The sequence below is a fragment of the Chelonoidis abingdonii genome, chromosome 2, assembly GCF_003597395.2.
Source record: "Chelonoidis abingdonii isolate Lonesome George chromosome 2, CheloAbing_2.0, whole genome shotgun sequence".
Lineage (NCBI taxonomy): Eukaryota > Metazoa > Chordata > Testudines > Testudinidae > Chelonoidis > Chelonoidis abingdonii.
The window spans coordinates 148993626-149006962 of NC_133770.1; positions in this window are offsets into that span (position 1 = coordinate 148993626).

The window sequence follows — 13337 nt, forward strand, 5'->3', positions numbered from 1 at the left end:
CCGGCTCCGCCAAAACACCTCGGCACCGGCCTTCTCTGGCGCAGGGACCTGATCGAAGACGCTCAGCTCCCTCCACGCCTGCAACGCAGACTCGTTCGGATCGCCCGGCACCTACTCCTGCTGTGGCACCAATGACTGTGGTACTGTTGACTCCAGTCCCGAGAGGGCCATCGAGTCCGGTCCTTGAGAGCTCCCCGCTGAGGCCTGTGGTTGAGCTTGCGGTCCCCTCCACACCAGAGACGTTCGCCTCAGCCAGGGACCTTATTGCAATGACTGAGTCTGCCCTGCCTCAACCCCCGACACTGCCGATGCAGGTACTGCATTCCAGAGGCAAGCCAGCCGCTATGAGACCTCCTTCGATGGACTGGACAAGGCGGCACCGATCTCGATCCAGGTCCCGGCACCGCTCGAGGTCCCACGGATGGTCCTGGTCAAGACGCCGCTTGCAGTCCCGGCACCGCTCACCTAGGCAGTACCGGTCATACTCGCGGCACCAATCCACCTCTCGTCCCACTCAGTACTTTCGGTACCGCTCCGGCTCTAGGCACCACTCCCAGCACCGAGACTCTCGCAGCTGGTCCCACCGCAGACCGTCGAGATCCAGGTCGACCTCCCGGCACCACGCTGGTTGCAGGTCCTGATCTCGTTCTCGGCACTGCTATGGCTCCCGGTACTGATCCCTGGCACCGAGGAGATCTCCAGCGACAATGGCGAAGGACTTATACCAGCCTTGCTCGGCTCCTCCCTGGCCGTCCTGGCACCCGTCCATGTCCTCTCACGTGGACAGTGCATACGCCTCAGACACCGATGTGCCTGTTGCATTGTTTCAGGAACCCCAACTGCAAGATCATGGGCCTCAGCAATGGGGTTTCTGGACGCCTTGGGCATACCATCAGGCCCAAGGCTCTCAACCAAGGTCCATCGCGTTCAGCCACCTCAGCACACCGGGTGCCGGAAGCCACGATCACTCGCCCCCCTCCTCCTCCTATGGAGGAAGGGTTGACCCAGCCTCAGGACTCCCAGATCCCCGGGGAGACGCAGACGATCCACCAAGTGGAATCCTCATCAGACTCGCTGGTTCCAGGTCTCTCCTCTTCATCCTCACCTGACGAGGCTGTAGCTGGAACCTCTTCTATTGGCCCTCCACCGACTGACCTCAGGGCCCACCAGGACCTCCTCAGGAGTGTTGCACAAAATATGAACTTGCAAGCCGAGGAGGTCTCAGAGGTGCAGGACCCAGTGGTGGACATTTTGTCATCAGATGCCCCCACTAGAGTTGCTCTTCCCTTCATTAGGACCATACAGGCCAACGCCACTACCATCTGGCAGTCTCCAGCCTCTCTCCCACCGGCGGCGCGAGGAGTTGAGCATAAATATATGGTGCCCTCCAAGGGCTATGAATATCTCTATGTCCATCCTCCTCCCTGCTCCCTCATTGTCCAGTCGGTCAATGAGAGGGAGCGCCATGGTCAGCAGGTGCCAGCCCCTAAATCAAAGGAGGCAAGATGCATGGACTTGCTAGGGCACAAAGTCTATTCAGCAGGGGCTCTCCAACTCCGCGTGTCCAACCAGCAAGCTCTCCTTAGCCTCTATAGTTATAACATCTGGGCGACAGCAGATAAATTCAAGGAGTTGCTTCCGCAAGACGCCTGGCAGGAGTTCTCGGCCATCCTCGACGAAGGAAAGAAGGTGTCAAGAACTTCCCTCCAGGCTTCTCTGGACGCCGCGGATTCAGCTGCCAGGACTCTGGCCTCTGACGTGACTATGCGCCGTATCTCGTGGCTGCAGGTTTACGGCCTCCCCCCGGAGCTCCAACACACGATCCAGGATCTCCCATTTGAGGGCCAAGGGCTGTTTTCGAATAAAACTGATTCTAGGCTGCAGAGCCTAAAAGACAACAGGGTCATCATGCGCTCATTGGGAATGCACACGCTGGTGACCCAGCTCCGGCCCTTCCGGCCCCAACTGCACCGCCCTTACCCTCAGCCTCGGCAGAGGCAAGACTTCGCCAGACAGCAAAGCAGAACCGGTCACCGAAGGCAATCGGGCAACCAAGGGGGCCAAAACCAAAGCTCCTCCAAGCCTTCCTCAGGGCCAAAGCCTTCCTTTTGAAGGTGCGCCCGAGGGCGTTATACTAGTTTCTTTAAAGGATCCGTCCCCTCCTTTTTCCAACCGTCTTTCCTTTTTCCTCCCTGGGTAGTCCCAGCTAACATCAGATCGTTGGGTCTTACGCAAGCTGAAATTTGGATATCACCTCCAATTTATTTCAACGCCCCCCTTCCACCCTGCTCCCTTGTCCCTCTTCAGGGACCCCTCTCACGAGCAACTCCTCCTGCAGGAGGTGCAATCGCTCCTCGCCTAATGTGCCATAGAGGAGGTACCGGAGCACGAGCGGGACAAGGGGTTTTACTCCCGCTACTTCCTGATCCCCAAGGCAAAGGGAGGTCTCAGACCCATCCTCGACCTGCGGGAACTCAACAGATACATGATAAAGTTGAAGTTCTGTATGGTACCCTTGGGGACCATTATTCCATCCCTGGATCCTGGAGACTGATATGCCACCCTCGACATGAAAGATGCCTACTTCCACATAGCCATCTTCCCACCTCACAGGAGGTTCCTCTGGTTCGTGGCCAACCGCCAACATTTTCAGTTTGTGGTCCTCCCGTTCGGCCTCTCTACAGCCCCAAGAGTATTCACAAAATGTATGGCTGTAGTCGCCGCCCACCTCCACCGCAGTCGGATACATGTGTTTCCATATCTAGACGACTGGCTCATCCGCGGGACCTCCGAGGCACGAGTCCTCCGTCACGTCCACATTGTCAAGGACCTTTTCCTACATCTCAATCTAATGATCAATGCGGAGAAATCGACTCTGATCCCCACTCAGAGGATAGAATTTATTGGCACCCCCCTGGACTCTATTCTTGCCAAAGCCTGTCTACCACTGCCACGATTCCAGACTATGGCAGCCATCATCCGGAGACTGCGAGCGGCGCCGTTGACTTCGGTGCGCACTTGCCTCGCTCTCCTGGGCCACATGGCGGCCTCTATGTTCGTAACGAACTACGTCAGACTGCGCCTCCAGCCCCTCCAGTCGTGGCTTAACTCACAATACTGACCGGCCAGGGATCCTATGGACATGGTTGTCATCATTCCCCTGACCGTCCTAGACTCCTTACAGTGGTGGCTGGATCCTGCCATGGTGTGTGCAGGGCTCCCGTTCCATCCGCCCCAGCCCTCGGCGTCCCTGACAACGGACGCTTCATCCCTGGGTTGGGGGGCTTACCTCGGACACTTACGCACCCAGGGCCTTTGGTCATCTCAAGAGCTGACCCTCCACATCAACGTCCGGGAGCTGAGAGCGGTCCGCCTGGCTTGCCAGACGTTTCGACAGCACTTACAGGGCCATTGTGTGTCAGTATTCACTGATGACACAATGGCCATGCACTATATAAACAAGCAGGGCGGCACAAGGTCTTCACCTCTGTGTCAAGAAACCTTACATCTTTGGGACTTCTGCATAGCTCACTCTATACACCTCATCGCATTATTTCTCCTGGGAGTTCGGAACACACTGGCAGATCGCCTCAGCAGATCCTTCCTTTCCCACGAATGGTCACTTCACCCGGACGTTGCTCTTTTGCTCTTCTGGAGGTGGGGGTTTCCCCGGATAGACCTCTCTGCGTCCCACGGGAACAGGAAATGTCAGACGTTCTGCTCCTTTCAAGGCCTCTCACCAGGTTCAGTGGCGGATGCCTTCCTTATACTGTGGACGATGCACCTGCTCTGCGCCTTCCCACCATTTCCGCTCGTCCACAGGGTCCTACTGAAAGTACGCAGGGACAAAGCCCGCTTAATCATGATAGCTCCAGCGTGGCCTCGGCAACACTGGTACACCATGTTGCTAGACCTATCCATAGCTGACCCTGTCCCCCTGCCTCTTCACCTGGACCTGATCACTCAGGACCACGGCAAACTGTGTCACCCGGACCTTCAGTCCCTCCACCTCACGGCATGGCTCCTGAGTGGCTTACCCAGTCTGAGCTGCATTGCTCTGCCCCGGTGCAACAGGTGCTCCTGGGTAGCAGGAAGCCTTCCACTAGAGCGACATATTTGGCCAAGTGGAAGCGTTTCGTTTGCTGGTGCGTGAAGCGGAACTTCCTTCCCACGGAGGTCTCCATTCCCAACATCTTGGATTACCTCTGGTCCCTCAAACAACAGGGCCTAACGGTATCATCTTTGAGGGTCCATTTGGCGGTCATCTCTACCTTCCACCCAGGGGAGAACGGCCGCTCGGTTTTCTCACACCCGATGGTGTCTAGATTTCTTAAGGGCCTAGAGCGCCTTTATCCCCAGGTACGCTGCCCTACCCTTACATGGGACCTTAACCTGGTTCTTCTCAAACTCATGTCTGCCCCTTTCGAGCCGTTAGCGACTTGCTCCCTTCTCTACCTCTCGTGGAAAACCACTTTCCTGGTGGCCATCACATCAAACAGAAGAGTCTCAGAGCTTCGGGCCCTCACGGTAGATCCCCTATATATTGTGTTCCACAGGGACAAGGTGCAGTTGTGACCGCATCCAGCCTTTCTCCCCAAAGTGGTATCAGCCTTCCATGTTAACCAGGAGATCTTCCTACCTGTTTTCTTTGCAAAGCCACATTTGTCTCGCAAGGAGCAGCAGCTCCACTCCCTAGACATCCGTAGAGCACTCACTTTTTATATCGAGCAAACAAAGCCATTTCGCAGAACCCCCAAACTCTTTGTCATGATGGCTGAGCATGACAAGGGCCTACCCGTCTCCTTGAAGAGAATTTCCTCCTGGGTGATGTCGTGCATCCGCACCTGTTACGACTTGGCTCATGTTCCATCGAGCCACGTGACTGCACACTCTACCAGGGCTCAGGCCTCATCGGCTGCTTTCCTCGCTCACATGCCCGTTCATGAAATTTGTCACGCAGCTACCTGGTCCTCGGTCCACACCTTTGCCTCCCACTATGCCCTGGTTCAGCAGTCTAGGGATGACGCAGCCTTCAGCTCCTCAATGTTACACTCTGAGACATCTCACTCCGACCCCACCGCCTAGGTAAGGCTTGGGATTCATCTAACTGGAATGGATATGAGCAATCACTCGAAAAAGAAAAGACGGTTACTCACCTTTGTAACTGTTGTTCTTTGAGATGTGTTGCTCATATCCATTCCAAACCCACCCTCCTTCCCCACTGTCGGAGTATCCAGCAAGAAGGAACTGAGGAGTGGTCGGGTCAGCAGGAGTATATATCCAGCGCCATAGCGGTGCCACTCCAGGGGGCGACCTGCCGACCCACCAGAGTTGCTAGGGTAAAAATCTTGCAATGAACGTGCATGGACGGCGTGCACACCTAACTGGAATGGATATGAGCAACACATCTGGAAGAACATCAGTTACAAAGGTAAGTAACCGTCTTTTTGCTTCTCTAACTCTTTTTCTCACCTCAGAAAACATTAATGGAAAAATATCTCTTAAAAAAACAAAACAAAGCAACACCTAGTATCCAGAGGTTTATAGGAAATATGGAACACTGGAATGACTCTACACTATCTGTAAAGGTGGTTTTAAAAAGGGAGAATTATTCATACATGCCAAGAAAAAAATCACAAAGTTCATTATTTCTTTTGGTCACATTTTAAAAATCAGGTACATCTAGCAACTATAGAATTCTGGGATGACTGAGTTTAACCTCTTTACTTTTGGAGAGGGGATCTCCAAGGAGCACTTTAAGTAGTATTGATGATGATTGTAGTGGGGTGTTGACCCACTCCAGCCCTGACAGACTTGGAACCAGCCCTGGGAGAGGGCTGGCAGGCTCGGAGAACAGCCCAGGCTGAGTGAGAAAACAGCCTCAGCTGTGGCCATGTCCCAAATGGACTTAGCTGGCCCTATAAAGGGACTGCTGGGCTGAAGCAGTCTCAGTCCCTCTCTGCCTTTAGAGGGAGAAGGGCCTGGTTGCTAGGGAGCATATCTGGGTGCCCAAGGTGGTGCAGGGCTGGGGGAAGGCAAGAGGAGCTAGGGAGCTCTGGCTTGGAAACCCCCCAAGCTGCAGGCCCAAGGTAAGCAGGAGCGGCACCAGGGTTTTTGGTGCCCTAGGCGGGGGTCCTTCTGCACTCCTGGTCAGCGGCAATTCGGCGGCAGGGGGGTCCTTCCGTGCTCCCGGTCTTCGCGGTGCTTCAGCAGTGTGTCCCGGAGCGAGTGAAGGACTTGCCGCAGAATTGCTGCCGAGGGCCGCAAAATGTCGCCCCTCCCCAAATCATGGTGCCGGTCGCCTAAATGGAAGCACTGGCCCTGAAGGTAAGGCTAACTGGGTACTGGGGTTGCAAGGGGCAGCCCATGGGTAGATAGAGGCAGCAGGTCCAAACCCCTTTGCCTGTGATGAGTGGCTGATGCACTTCAGTCTGCCCCAGGGAACAGGGGCTAAGTGATGACTGGCAGTAGCTAAGACTGAGGCGAGGTGGAGATAGTGGGTTGGGGGTTCCCCAAGGAGGGGAGACCCAGATTGGTGGGGTACTGCTAGGGGGCAGCACCCCAGTTAAAGGGGCACCGGGGTCCAGGGAGGGACATGGGAGCCAGAGGACAGGCAGATCACTGGCCTGCAGAGGGTGCTCTGGAGCTAGAATGAGCTAATTCCTGGAAGTCACCAGCAGGAGGTGCTCCAGGGGTGAGTCCGCATTTCTACAATGATAAATATGGGTACTCTTTCACATTTTTTTTCACTATTGATTGAACACACCTTTTTTGGGATTTGGGTAGTTGTACTCAACCTGCAGGCTTCAGGCTGCTTGTGGCCCAATCAGCACACAGCTGCAGCCCATGTGACATCCTCAGGGCCATACAGGCAGCATATATATTGTGTGGGTGCAGCCAACGAACACACAGAGCACCGCATATGTGTTCCACAGTGGTAAATAGGTTGAGAATCACTGGCTTGGGGGAACTTTACTGCTGAGTATACCATTATTTGAATGATGTATAAAACTAAGATCCTGACTAATGTTGTTTGTCTTATTTAAATAACACTAGAAGAGCACAGTTGTTAGGAAAACAGCTTGATTTCTATCAGTTTATGCATACTGCACAGAAGAAATTACAGTTGCCTTTAGAACAGAAAGGTTCAAGCATGCCAGAAATAAACAAAATTAATGAGATTAGTACTATGGTGTTGCACATTCTGTTAGATATTTGCTTGTGGTTTTTGATGCTCCCACAAAATGCTCATAGTAATCCGAATGACCTGGTCAAATTCCAACTCAGGTAATTACATTCTACCTATTTAAACTCCTTCTACTGTTTCAATTGGTTATAGGTACCTTCACTTCCAGTCATAAGTAGGAAGTACTCTGCACTTTTAAAGAGATGCTGGATTTTATACCACAAGTGGCTGCCCTTCAGTGGAAGAAGTGATTACTGTATATTGCACTTTAACTTAAAAGTGCATTAAGCTCCTCTAATATATTATTCCAAGAGATTTGTCAGTTCAGCCAGACACTGGGTTCAAGGATTTTTAGAATCTTAATACCAATGTTTTAAAACAATGAATCCTTCCACTCACAAATCCATTTTAGTCTAACATAATTATACTTTCTTTTCTTAAATCCTACATTGTATGTTATTTTTGCTATTGAATTTAACACAGGATAGAAAAAGGTTTTGCATGTGTGGTTGTTTGCTGTCACACACAGTGGACTACAGAAGGAAACTACTCTTATATAGTAATGATCAGCTTAACATGAGCCACTCTGCAAAATTAAACATTTCAGTAAGTCTAAAGAAATTAAATACTCATTCTATTAATCACTTGTCAAATTTTATTTTTTTTAAATCACAGCCATTTTGAGTTTAGGCAAGTAGAAATATAAAACTGTAAAATAAATGGTGTATATCAATAGGGTTGGCCGAAGTAATTAGTATGAAATGTTGATTATACTAAAAATATATATTTCTACAGTCCTTACTTAGGGTCTGAGTGTACAATTTTAGCTGAGTCGTAGGCTATTTACTCTTATGAACAGCCTCATTATTCAGCAGAAAAACAAGAGCAGCAAATGGGAGTTCTGGAGGTGGTTCCTTCTGTGTAGGTATGGATCTATACCAGGTAGCGAATATAGATAACTGTTTGTTGTACCCTGCCTTGGATATACTCCCCTCACCTTTTTTATTTTATTTTTTTATTTTATTTTTTTGGCTAGTAGAAGAAATTTATGGTGCATGAAATACAATACTTGGGGGAAATATGTGGTCTGGATGTTTCAACACTGTAGCATCTGAGAAAATGAAGACTCTTTGGACAATCATATTTGGAAAAAATTGCAACAAAAGTCATAGGGGGAAGGATGGGTACTAAGGGAATTGGAGAGAGTAGAAATCAAAGAAATGGACAGGTGACTCTTGACCAAGAAGGGGGGGGGAGTTGAATGTCTCCTAGCTCGTATCTGATTTGTTATCAGATAACCAGTCAACTAATAAGAAGCCTGTCTCTGGAGGAAAGGAAGAGAAAACTATAGGGAACATACCAGATGAGTGTCCTTGTAGGTGAACTGTTGGTTATGTAACTAGAGTGAAGCTGAAGGTTTTGGGTTTGTGAAATATTGTGCCACATTCCAGTGGGAGATGGGGCTAGGTGAATTGGACAGTCTGCATCTCTCAGGTGTGGCATGCTACCTTCTGGGCTGGAGACTAGCTGAAGAAACCAGGAGGGAGTTAAACTAAAAATGCAAGGGAAGGGTGATAATGTGTCAAATGGGATACAAACTCAAACTCAGTGTGCTGAGAGGAAATTCAACGGATGTGGAATGATTTTTTTTTTTTAAATTTGCCTATGTATTGATGCAAGGCGTCTGAATAAAAAGGAAGAAGAATTTGAAATTTGCATTGATGAGAAGAAATTTGGTATGGATTGCATTACTGAAACTTGGTGGAATGTTATAATCACTGCTTATAATTTGTTTAGGAGGGACAATGGGCAAAGAAGTGGGGGAACACTCTTCATTTAAGACACTCTATGTGCTTTTGAGTTATTGGTAACTCAGAATCACAAGATATTGAATGGATCTGGATCAACATGCTAACCAAAAAAGCTCAGGAGGGCATTTTGGTTGGGCCTGTTACAGACTATGGAATCAAGACAGCAAACAGGATGAGTTACTCCTTCAGCATCTCTGTAATTTGTGGAAAGAAAGTGTATTAGAATGGAGGACTTCATTTTGGGAGATATATACTGCAGTACTCATGCAGCCAGTGGTAAAATATCATTAGAGGTTCCAGAATTTATAGATGATGATTTTCTGACACAAGAGGTATTACACTCACCATGAGGTAACTATTTTGGACCTCATTATGATGGATATAAATGAATAAATCAATGAACAGGAAATTGATAGTTCTCTAGGGATAAGATTACATTCAGTGTGTGCTAAAAGAGGACATTGCTCCAAAAGGGACAATTTTGCAAAGCTAGGGAAATTATGAGCAAAATTGATTTAGGAGGAAAAAAATAGACCAAAAAATGTGAATGAAAAGGAAGAGCTTTATAAGAAAATGTTCATTAAATGCACTAAAAGCCATGATTCTACAATCAAGAAAGGGGCAACTTTGGCTAAAAGTCTCATTTTGGTTCAGTGGTGAAGTGTAGGCAGCAATTTGAAATACAAAAGCAGTATGTAAAAGAATGGGGTGGGGTAAGGAAAATAGACAGCAAACCATATATATTAGGAGTGTAGGAAACTTGATAAAGGAAGCAAAAGTAGGAGTAATGATCTTATGGCATTGATGAGACTGATACTGGAATACTGTGTCCAGTTCTGGTTTCCACATTTAAAAAAAAGGTTGAAAAATTAGATAGGGTGTAGAAGAGAGCCATAAAAATGATTTGAAGGCTGGAGAAAGTGCCTTACAGTGAAGGACTTAAATATCTCAATTTCTTTTGCTTATCAAAAGAAGAATGAGAAGTGACTTATTAACAATGTAAAAAGGACCTCCATAGGGAGAAAATACTGAGCGCTAAAGGCAGGACCGGCTCTACAGTTTTTGCCGCCCCAAGCAGTGCGCCACATTGCTGCCATGGATGGCGGGGGCAGTCCGTGTGCACTTAGGGCGGCAGGCGCATTTCCATGGCAGCAGCAATTCGGCGGCAGCTTCCATATTTAGCTGAAGCCACCATAGACAGCTAAATATAGAAGCTGCTGCAGAATTGCCACCACCGTGGAAACATGCCTGCCGCCCTAAGGGATAATTTTGCAAAACTAGGGAAATTATGAGCAAAATTATGGTGCCTGGAGCCAGCCTGGCTAAAGGACTCTTTAATCTCACAAAGAATTCAAATTAGGGTGACTAACCCCTGGAACAAACTACCACCGGAGTTTTGGATTCTCTATTTCTTGATATATTCAGATCAAGACTGGATGCCTTTCTGGAAGATACCTTTAGCCAAACATGTTATTCCTCTCAAAACAGTGTTAACTGGAGGAAATGTAATATCCCTTGATATACAGGAGGTCAGAATAGATGATTTTAATATTGCTTCTGGCCTTAAACTCTATGAATCCATGACCAAACCTGCAGTCTTTTCTCGGACAAAACTCCCCCACTGACCTCAGTGGGAGAGTTGTCTGAATAAAGTCTCGTGGCCAAAATAAGACTCCTCCAGTTAAAGAGGTTCATATCTACTATTACAGATTAATGTATTTTAAGGCCAGAAGGGATCATTGTGATCTTCTAGTCCAACCTACAACCTAACACAGGCATCACAGAATTTCACTTGTTGATTTCCTCAGCTAACTGTACAATTTGTTGTGGAACTCTAGCCTTTCATTAATTATAGTACATTACTTATGACAGATGGACAATATCCTGAACAAATCTTATGGAATTAAAATAAACTTTATTCAATTAGGTAAATACCTGTAGGGGACATTAAATTAAAATGTAATTGTGTATGTGTTGTTTGTGGCATTATATGTACCTTCTCCAGTAGGAAGGGAATCCCCTGAAAGTCATCATCACTGGGCAGGTATGCATACGCTAGTTCAAACTGTATTCAACAGACAGACCAGTAAGATTCCATGAATACTCTCTGCGCCCTCTCTTGCCTAAGCCCAGTGCTGGGGTCCTGAGTAAAGATGGCAAAATGGAGGCCAGATTGCTTACACGTGGTGCATAGTTAGAGGAAAAAGTGGTTAAAAATAATGATTTGCATTGAAAAAGCACCTTTGATACAGAAGTATCTGTGTGCTTTATAAACACTTGGCCTTATATATTTGCAGACCAATTCTCCCAGTGCTGCATTCATAACATTTTTTACATGAAAAAAGAAAAACAAGCTTCTTTGAAAATTTGGCCTCCAGCATGAGGAAGTGCTAAAGATTCTATAACTGCTGCATGGACTGTTGATGTGCTACGTTCCTTGAGAAGGTTTAACCTCAGGCTGAGAATAAGAAAAATGTCATGGGTGTTAGGTCTCAAATGGAAAAAATAAACCAATGCAAGGTTCTTTCCCTATTTTAGCCTTTTCTGGTCCTACCTCATTTTCATTAGACGTCCGATCACCACCAACCTTGTTGGTGAAAACCGAAACAAAGAAGTCACTAAGTATCTCTGCCATTTCCACATTTTCTTCTGTTATCCCCTCCCTCCCCTCATTGAGTAATGGGCCTATCCCATCCTTGATCTTCCTCTTGCTTCTAATGTATTTGTAGAATGTTTTCTTGTTACTCTTTGTCTCTAGCTAGTTTGATCTTGTTTTGTGCCCTGACCTTTCTAATTTGTCTCGACATACTTGTGTTAGTTAGTTATTTGTATTCATCCTTTGTAATTTGACCTAGTTTCCACTTTTTGTAGGACTCTTCTATTATTTTTAAATCATTAAATACCTCCTGATTAAGCTAGGGTGGTCTTTTCCCATACTTCTTATCTTTCCTGTGAAGTGGGATAGTTTGCTCTTGTGCCCTTAATAATGTCTCTATGAAAAATTGCCAATTGTCTTCAATTATTTTCCCCTTAGACTTGCTTCTTATGGGATTTTACCTACCACTCCCTGAATTTGCTAAAATCTGCCTTCTTAAAATCCATTGTCTTTTTTTGCTGTTCTCCCTCCTACCATTCCTTAGAATATGCAGTGCAATCTATTAAAGAGTATGTGCTTTCTCAGGAGGGGACAATTCCCCCCATAAAGTCCCCCTATAGAGGGAGTAGCTCTGTTCTACAATTTAGTCAGGCCTATACCTAATTGGCAGAATTTAGTCCTATGTGTGCATGCAAACGTTTTCTGTCCTGTTTCATTTAATTACGACAAAATTCAAATGTCTCTAGAAAGATTGCTTTTTTATATATAAATATAACAGTGATCTGGTGAAAACTGTTTCAGTCAAAATAAGTCATTTCAGAGTAGGCAGCAGATCAAGTCAGAATTTAAAACCTGAAATAACATCCTAGCTTACTATTTGTATGGGTATTTTTGCTTTTATCACAGTATTTCAGCCCTCTTCTAAACCTCAGTATTTACGAACCAATTTTTCCAACCATTCATAACTTAACAGCAGTACGGAATTCAAATTGCTACCACAAGTATCTGTTTTGTTTGACACTTGTCTACCAGATTTTATTTATCCAGGCCACAGAGACTGTCATGCTATGATCAGTCCTTTTGATGATTTGGTAGAGGACTTTGTAGGTCAAGACAAACCAAACACAAACTGCTTGGTGCAAATCCTAAGGGAGGTATGTATACATTTAAAATAGGGTCTGAAGCAAATAAGGGACGAGTGCAAAATATTTACCGAACTAATAGGAGGATTTAGAGACGGCAATAAATACACAGATATTAAATAACCATATTTAATATTAGCAGCAAAGAGTCCTGTGGCACCTTATAGACTAATAGACATATTGGGGCATGAGCTTTCGTGGGTGCATACCTACTTGGTTGGATGTATTCACCCACGAAAGCTCATGCCTCAATATGTCTGTTAGTCTATAAGCTGCCACAGGACTCTTTGCTGCTTTTACAGATCCAGACTAACATGGCTACTCCTCTGATACTATATTTAATATTGCTTCCTTAAAGTTGGTTCCTTGTTCTCTATAGCTTATGAAATCAGATTGAGATGTATTGGACTAATTTTTGTTTTGAGGTTGTTAGTGCTTCCTTGATGGAAAGTATGGTGTTGGCATTCTTCGAACATGCTTACTGCGGACCATTTTTCCGTTTCTGGTTGCCCATCTCTTGGATGTCTTTGCCAACTATTGTCCTGTCTGTCACTTTCTATTTTTAGGAAAGAGTCTAGAGAAGATGGTGGTGGTAAGGCAAA